Source organism: Saccopteryx leptura, chromosome 12 (assembly GCF_036850995.1).
Source record: "Saccopteryx leptura isolate mSacLep1 chromosome 12, mSacLep1_pri_phased_curated, whole genome shotgun sequence".
Taxonomy (NCBI): Eukaryota; Metazoa; Chordata; class Mammalia; order Chiroptera; family Emballonuridae; genus Saccopteryx; species Saccopteryx leptura.
Genome location: NC_089514.1, coordinates 17019310 through 17027652, shown reverse-complemented (window position 1 = coordinate 17027652; position 8343 = coordinate 17019310). Strand labels below are relative to the sequence as shown.

The following is an 8343-nucleotide window of genomic DNA, read 5'->3' as shown; positions in this document are numbered from 1 at the left end:
TTATACTGTTCCTGGGCACTGAGGGAAGAAAAAGGACATGAATCCTCACAGCCAACATCCTTCTAAGGAATTTGCTGTTTTTCGAGAAAGGTGAGCTATTGGATGTCACCTGCCATTATGGGGGAGCCAAAAATTTAAAGCAAAATGCAGGATGGTGTTATTGCAGGATTAATGAGAAATACTTTCACTAGGTTGGGACTATTGCAAAAGCACAAAGGTGAAGGTAGTGACACTTATAATTTACCAACTGATTGTACAGTGAACAAAGAAAATCCTCAATGGCTTCCAGGCAGTCCCTTCTTAACCCCTGACCCCCTCCCATCAGAGACGATAACAAGCTTCTCCTTGGCAACAGGGGACAGGCAGAGGGTGGAAAGCCAACAAGCCTATCCCAGTTTGCACGCTCTCAAAATTCATGTTCGTACAGGATTATATTGGAATTCCTTCCTCTTCTGGAGGGGAATGAGGAAAGCATGGGCAGAGGCTAGGAGGCATTACCCAACAGAAGTTCCTCCACGGAGAAACATGGCCAGGTGGGTGGGGGGAGGGCAGAGAGGTGTAGGGTAGGAAAGGCAGGCCAAACACACACCAGGAGAGGAAATCCAGCAGGTTTTGTCAAGCACTGACTGCGCCAAGCCCTAGCTAGACCAAGTACTGGGAATGCAGGGGAAAATGTACACTCAGGGTGACCCAGAAAAACTACAGCCTGGGCAATACCCCGCCACTACTACCATTGTGAGTCTAGAAGAGTTTTCTAGTGTGCTACTCAACTACTTTGGGGGACAGATGGCAAATCTCTTTCCCTGGAATCATTTCCCACTTACTCTAATATATTCCGAGCACTAGGCTGAATCCGGGGGGTTTAGAGAAGAAGAGTCCTCATGCAGCTTGTATTCGTGAGCATTCTGCTATTGCAGGACAGCCTCAAGCCCGCTCTACTGCACCAGAGAAAATCCTGGAGGATCTATAAAGTACCTCCTTCTGCTTTATGATTCCTCTTTAACTTTCTTGACCTCTTCTATTTCTCGCTCTCCCATACTTGATATGCGGTCAGCTCCCTGACGGTAATGCTAAACTCAGCATAGGTACCCCCTTCTCCAGGAAGCCTTCACTGACTCCTTGGCTGGGCTTGCTGGCTTTGTGCCGTGCCCTTGGCACACTATGTGGGCTTCTGTCAGCGTGAACCTCACTTTACCGGCTCCTTGAGGGCAGCGGCAGTTTCTCATTCCGCCTCACACCCAAGCACCCATCAGAAGACCTGGCACAGAGTCAGCACTCGATAAATATCTGTTACAGTGTAACAGTTACACTAAACAGTCCTTCCAACCAAAATGATTTCCAGTGCTCCAGTTTCTAGGAAGCCCCCAAATCTCCAAATGCCAAGGACAGATTAAAGATAAAAACTAAATGTAAGAGCAAGGCTGGGCAGGGCACACCTGTCCCTCAGGGCTTCTGTGACTTGCAGAGCAGCCTGAGGGAAGGCATGGGATATTTGGGGCGCGGCGGATACCTAACATTATTTGAATGTCAGGAGTTTCATTGAACCTGCAGCGAAATAAACAGCCACCACACCCAGGGAAGTGTTTGGGGTGAGTTTTCTGGAGTCCTCAGTCTCTGAAGCGAGGGCTGGCGGACCTGGGCCGTCGCCTGCAGCGCTTTCCCCAGGCTACCGGCAGGGGGCACGCGAGGGCCTTCGGGCGCCCCGCTGGGCGAGAGCAGGGCGGGTGCTGGGCAGGGAGCGGCGCTTGGGCAACTTTTTGGTTGGCTGCCCCCGGGTGCTGACAGCCCAGGCCCCTTTTAAACTTGGTCTCTCCGGCGCCCTCCCCTTTCGGCCGCGGCGCGCGACTCGGTAAGTGGCTTCCGACTGGCTCGACGCCGGAGCCGGCCACGTGGCTTGGGGTCCCTCTGGTGACACTAGGCGCGCCCCTCCTTGTCCCCGTGCCCACCCCGTCTGAGCCGCCAAGGCCGGGATTCAGCCTTAGCTCAGCGACCCCTCGGGAGAGACCCTCGCAGCCCCGGGGAAGGAGCCCGAGGGGAGCCCATCTGATGGCTCTTCTAGACTAGGGATACCCTTATGGTGCTGGGCGCCCTTCTCGCCAGGAAGCACCCTCGTGGCGCCTAAGGTCCCCCTTCCCCAGTGGCCCGGTAGCCCAGCACCTCTCGTGCCTGTGGCCCCTACACTGAAGGGATCGGACCACAGGGAGCTTCAAGCTTCTTTTCAAGGAAAAGCTAGTTTCGAGAATCAACCTAACCCGGAGCAGAGGCGCAAAGCCCCGGGCGGTGTCCGGGTTGGTGCGCTTGGCGCCCCGCCTGCCCAGGAGGCCTGATGACCGGGACGTCGCCAGTTTAGGAAGTGGATGAGATCATGGACCTAAAACGCTTTAAGATTCCGTGCGAAACAGTTTTTAAAATTGTGTTAGCGGCAAACAGGTCATTTCTTCACTCTCCCGCCACAAATGTCTTTCAGTCGCCACTTCGCGCGGTGGTTGGGCTTTTCTAAGGGCTGGGGCTGAGTTGCGGGAGCGGATAACATTTTCAGGGTGTGAGGTCAGCATTGGCTGAAAATCTGAGCCCTGCGGGCCACCAAGATCAACATGCAAGGCTGTCCTGGAGAAAATTTTGTCTCACGGAAGCACTAAGTTTTGGGGAGTCGCTCTTCAGCCCAGTGGGCATTTTAAGGGTTCATTATGGGTACATAAATATGTAAAAAGGGTTATTCTCCAAATTTAAAGATACAAATTTAGAGTTCAGTGGGTGAGTGAAGGACTCTTTGTAGCTCTCATAGGTACCACTTAGGTGAGGCTTGCGGGGTTTACATGGCGGCCTCAGTTGTGAAAGATCCTTTTAGTGATTAGGTAACCAGGATGTCAATTTTTGTCATGTTTCTTAAAAAGGAAAAAGGAAGTATATTGCAGGCTGTGTCCTAAGCACTGCTTTTTAGACATACACAGGCCCAGAGCACATGGACAGTATTCCCTGCAGGGACACCTTGCACCAGGACACAGGGAAATGCAATAGCCAAGCTTGCTTTGTTTCACGACTGCCTTAGGTATTGAGCCAACTGTTTAAACAATTTCATCTGAGAAAGACACGTGTGCGGAGAGCCAGGCAGCGTTTCAAACCGGCAGGGGCCTGGGCCTGTGTCTATTTAGGGATAGTGGAAGCTGAACAAGTGAGGAAGGCTTCTCAACTCACTGGCTTCTGCCTCTGCCTCTGGGGAGGCAAGTTTCTTTCTTGCTTTGGTTTTTAAATCAGTTACAACTTTTTTTTTTCCTAGACAGATAACTGTTGCCAGTAATGTTTCTTTTTTCCTAAAGTTGATATTATTCCATGCTAATGTAACAAAGAGATAATGTTGGAAAAACAGTGGCTGCTGACTTGAGGTCTGTTAAATGGATTTCTAGGATACAGGAATTTATTTCACTATTCACTTACCTCCTGGCTGGATATTAAGGGAGATTACCAAGTGTCAGGAAATTTGGAGAATGTAGCTTTTTAAAATAGGAATTCTATTCAACAGCAGCTTTTTATCCATCTAAGGTAGCTAGTAGATAGCCACAGTAAAAAAAAACAACACATTTTTTTTTACCAAAACAAAACGTAAAAAGTTACCTTGGGATATTAATATTGTTCTCACTTTTCTGCCAGGCTCAGTCAAACTCAAGATGCTGACAAATATCAGGTAAATGGAAAAAATTTGGATTAAGTTGTTATTTTAAATAGTTGAATAGAATTCTTGGCCAAGGATGAGAACTCTAATCTGATTGGATAAACTTCTGGTCTGATGGGTTAAAGGATTTACCTGAGGCCAACTTGAGAGGAATTTATTAAATGCAGTCACATCCCTCCCCACTTTAAAAAGTATGTTTAAGAGATTGATGTTTAATCTCTCAAAATGTTTTGTCAATAGTGACCATTTTGAGTTAGAAGGCTGAGGTGAATTGTTAACATTAATAAGATAGGATTTTGAGTTTTAAAGATGTAATAGATAAAAGTGAAGTGGTTACCAGGGGGGAGGGATTGGGAGGGAGATGGGGGGAGGAGAGTAAAGAGGGACAAATATACAGTGACAGAAAATGATTTGACTTTGGGTGATGGGCACACAACATAATCAACAGTTCAAATAGTATAGAGATAGAGATGTTTACCTGAAACCTATGTACTCTTATTGATCAATGTCACTCTATTAAATTTAATTTTCTAAATAAGATTATTTTTTAAATAAAATAAAAATTGGTTTTTATGACAGAGCAATACTGTGTCTAAACAGAGTTGAAATAGGGAATTCTATCACCTAACCTTTTGTAAACACACTTTGCTTAATAGGATGTGGTATTTAGTAATTTCTAATCTAATTACCTGCTGTGATACTTCTTTTGCAGGGCTGGCGCTTGAAGGCAGAACTGTGGTGTTTGAAAAAAGCTTTTCAAGTGGATACTGTATATTGGAACATGGGATGGTTGATAGATAGATACAAAATAGAGGTTTTTGCTTTCTCTGTCCCTTTCATGGTAAGAGCAGGGGTGAGTTTTGAGGAGCCAAATATCTGTAAGAACATGTCTGCCCCGAAGAAAATTTCATAGAATTCAATTCCATTAATTAAGGTGTTTTTTTTTACCAACCAGCCCCAGCCTGCGGCTTGACATAGTCACTAGTTATTCTATATCTATCTTAAGACAATTTTGTCAACCATACTTTAATTTACAAGGTTATTTTAAAATCCCCCCTCCCTTTATCCCAAAGAATCCTTTAAAAAACTTGGTATATGCTTACAGATGTTTCTATAAAAGAGCACTTTAAGGCTGAAATTTGGCCGTTTTGACAGGAAACAGATTGATAGATTCCTAAGGATAGGGAGGGGCTGGTTGCAGAGGAGAGTGGGGAGTTTGGAGGAACTGTTTGACATCCTGATTATAGTGATTACTGTGCAGTCAGTGCTCAAGTCTGGGATATGTTCTACTGAATGTAAATTATGCTTCAATAAACATGAGTCTTAAAAACTTACCCTTTCTGGCATCTTAATGACATTTCCAATGAAGTCTATGGGAAGATATCCTTGAGTCAGTGCTTGAATGATTTCCTGAGATGTTAAAAGTGGCAAAAAAAAAAAAAAAAAAAAAAAAAACCCATCAGAATTACTTTCGAGTGTCGGTAATATAAATGACTTGTGTATACAATAAATTTCTGAGAAACGTGACCAGGAGGTATACACGGTAGGCTCAAATATCAAGGATATACAATTTCTTTTTATGGGTGTTTCAGACATTTCCTCGTTTTTCCAGCTACATTTTAAATCACACCTAGGTGTGGCACTTCTCCCTCAATCTCTTGACAATCTATTCCTGTGGCCACATGGTAGCAGAAAATGGAGTGTAAGAATGCTTTTGCCTGTATGTGACCTGTAGCTTTATTGGCACTACTTTGGGTCCCTTGTAGTCTTGCTTTACACGTTGGCAATTTTCACCTTCCAGGAAAATTTTGAATGACCGTGGCCAATACTGACTAGGCAGGGAATTAGGGAAATGAAGTGAGGAGCTAAGTAAGTGGGCTTGGGTTGATCTCAAAGCTTGAGGTATAAGCCACATGATTTCCTCATGGAAGAATCAGTCCAAATTCTTCCCCTTTTCCTCTTGGGATATTCAAGGATGCTCTTGAAAGGGGGCCAAGCGTGGGTTGTGAGCCATTGTTCTTTCCTGTAGGTCAGGGGTCAGGAACCTTTTTGGCTGAGAGAGCCATGAACGCCACATATTTTAAAATGTAATTCCATGAGAGCCATACAACTATCCATGTATGTTAGGCATTATCCAATAAAAATTTGGTGTTGTCCCAGAGGACAGCTGTGATTGGCTCCAGCCACCCGCAACCATGAACATGAGCGGTAGGAAATGAATGAATTGTAATACATGAGAATGTTTTTTATTTTTAACATTTTTTTTATTAAAGATTTGTCTGCGAGCCAGGTGCAGCCATCAAAAGAGCCACATCTGGCTCGCGAGCCATAGGTTCCTGACCTCTGCTGTAGGTAATAAGGTCTATAATCTGCAGAGCATGTTGAGCCCTGTCCCCATGACTGGGCGCCTCTAACAGCTGCATTGTGCCATCTTGGCTACAACACCCTTCAGATGCCCCTGGTGTTTCCAAGTTTGGTACATTCCCTGCCCCATCTCCAAATCCCCTTCCCTGTACCATGGCAAAACAGTTGTCCAATAACTTAGTTAAGTAAAATAAGTCTAGCATCACCAAAGAAATTAGGATGAGGGGTGAAGCCAGTCCCACGGCTGTGCAGTCAGCTTGCCCCCCTTGGGACAGCACCTCCCCGCACGCTGAGCAGAGCTAGAGCAGGAGTGGAAAGATCCCAACGTGGTTATTAAATGACCAGGCAGTTCTTCTGTGCTCAAGTGCCCTGAGAAGTGAAGCAAATTGACCTGAATGAAATGTTTTCAAAGAGGACTTAATCATTCCCATGGAGAAGCTTGGGCACAAAGATAATCTTCTATTCTATTATGACTATAAAAGAAAATGTGATTGAAATACACTTTTATGCTAATGGTTATGATTTCATTGAAAATGTGAAATCTTTGAGAACTCCAGTCACTGACCTCCCCAGATGTGACTTGCCCAGTGTCACAGTTACACTATCGCTACATCAGTTTAGGTACTGAGTCTATCTGATTTCAATGGGCATATCCCATTGTTGATAGGTACTCTATATGTTCTTCAGCCTTTGAGGACAAGTAGTAGTTTTTGTTTAGCAAATCTTTGTAGTTCAGGTGAATATTTCCAACTAAAGTATGTATTTATTTATTGAGTTTCCTTAAACCTTAAATATGTATATAACTTGGCAAACATTGACTGTGTTTTCCCTGTGTGTTCAGTTCTGGGATAGATGATTCCTGACTTGATGGAGTCTGTGCACTGTGACTTACCCCTATCGCTGACGCAAGATGAAGCCAGTTAGAATGGGCATCAGTCGAATGCTGTAATAGGGAATAATTTAACTAATTACCTGAGTGAGTATCTGAAAGATTCAAATGTTAGGACAAACTGTGAAGAGACTATTATGTCTATTTATTATACACCACCACCACTATATTTGCAGAATGATTCTGAGATGGCTTATACACAAATGCTAACAATACAATAATTAGAAGAGGGAATAAATGCTCAGCAAAAAGAGCAGGAGTATGAAACAAGCCATTTGGCCTCGTGCTTTAGGCTTCTGCCAATTGAACTCTGAGCCCCGTAGGAGCCAGAGAAAAGAGCCAGTTGGCAATTCACAATCTGGCACTTGAAGTTTAAATGGAGGAGAAGGAAGGGGCAGGGTCGCCTGCATTCTAGACTCCTTAGAACCCAGGTGAGAAGATGCTTTTTCCTCCTCAGGATCTCAAGCACTTTGAAGGAAGAAGCAGAACAGAGAAGGTTGTCCAGATAACTAAATGGGATCTAGAGACAATGGAGACCGATGGACTGACTCTAGAGTAGTCAGGTCAGTGAGCCTTGTGGGGCTGGACCTACTCATAGCGATGGTCAAACCAAAGAGAGAGATGGCATCTCTCGAGAGAAAAGCCACGTTGAGATTGTGTGAAAACATAAACAGCCGGAGATGTGTTTGAAAGGTTTGCGTTTTTTATTTTGTACTCATGAAGGTTGCCTTTCCAAAATTCACCTTGTATTCATAAACTAGGAAGTCGTGATTCCAATATTTTGTTAAAAAGTGAGTTATCACAATCTGGGACTCTGCTACCATGACAAGAAGGCCCCCTAGTGGAGTTTATCTGTTCTGCAAGGGACCCATTGTCTTACTTGAGGTACCTTCCTCTGTTGCCAATTGCATTTCTAGAAGGACAGCTCCACATCAATCTGTTTCAGAGATAAACATAAAATCCAATCAAAATAGTTGCCATGAATTGTTCTAGAATGGTGTAGTTGATGGAACACAGCATAATACCATTGATTTTCCAGTTGGGCCAATGCCCTGGCATGTTACCCCCACTCTCTAAGGCAGAACAGAGCCCCCACTCTACCATTTATAGACCTCTTGTAGTGGAAAAAATGTGAAATTTTGGGAATCATCATAGAGTCCAAATTGCCTGCACTACAGTAGCCACTAGCCATGTGTGTCTAGTGAGCACTTGAAATGTGGCTAGTCTCAACTGACACGTACTGAGGTGTTAAAAGAAAAAAAAAATCAGCTTCAGAAGAATTAATGTTACAAAAACAATGTAGCCTGACCAGGCGGTGGTGCAGTGGATAGAGCATCGGACAGGAACATGGAGGACCCAGGTTCGAGACCCCAAGGTCGCTGGCTTGCGCGCAGGCTCATCTGGTTTGAGCAAGGCTCAC

General features: G+C 44.6%; 1 non-coding gene across 1 annotated transcript; it reads left to right on the top strand.

Moving 5' to 3' along the window:
* Window positions 1-3737: 3737 nt before the first annotated feature.
* Window positions 3738-3811, top strand: LOC136384284 (small nucleolar RNA SNORD93). Its single transcript, XR_010747573.1, has one exon. It is a non-coding gene; the product is annotated as a small nucleolar RNA SNORD93 (small nucleolar RNA).
* Window positions 3812-8343: the final 4532 nt, after the last annotated feature.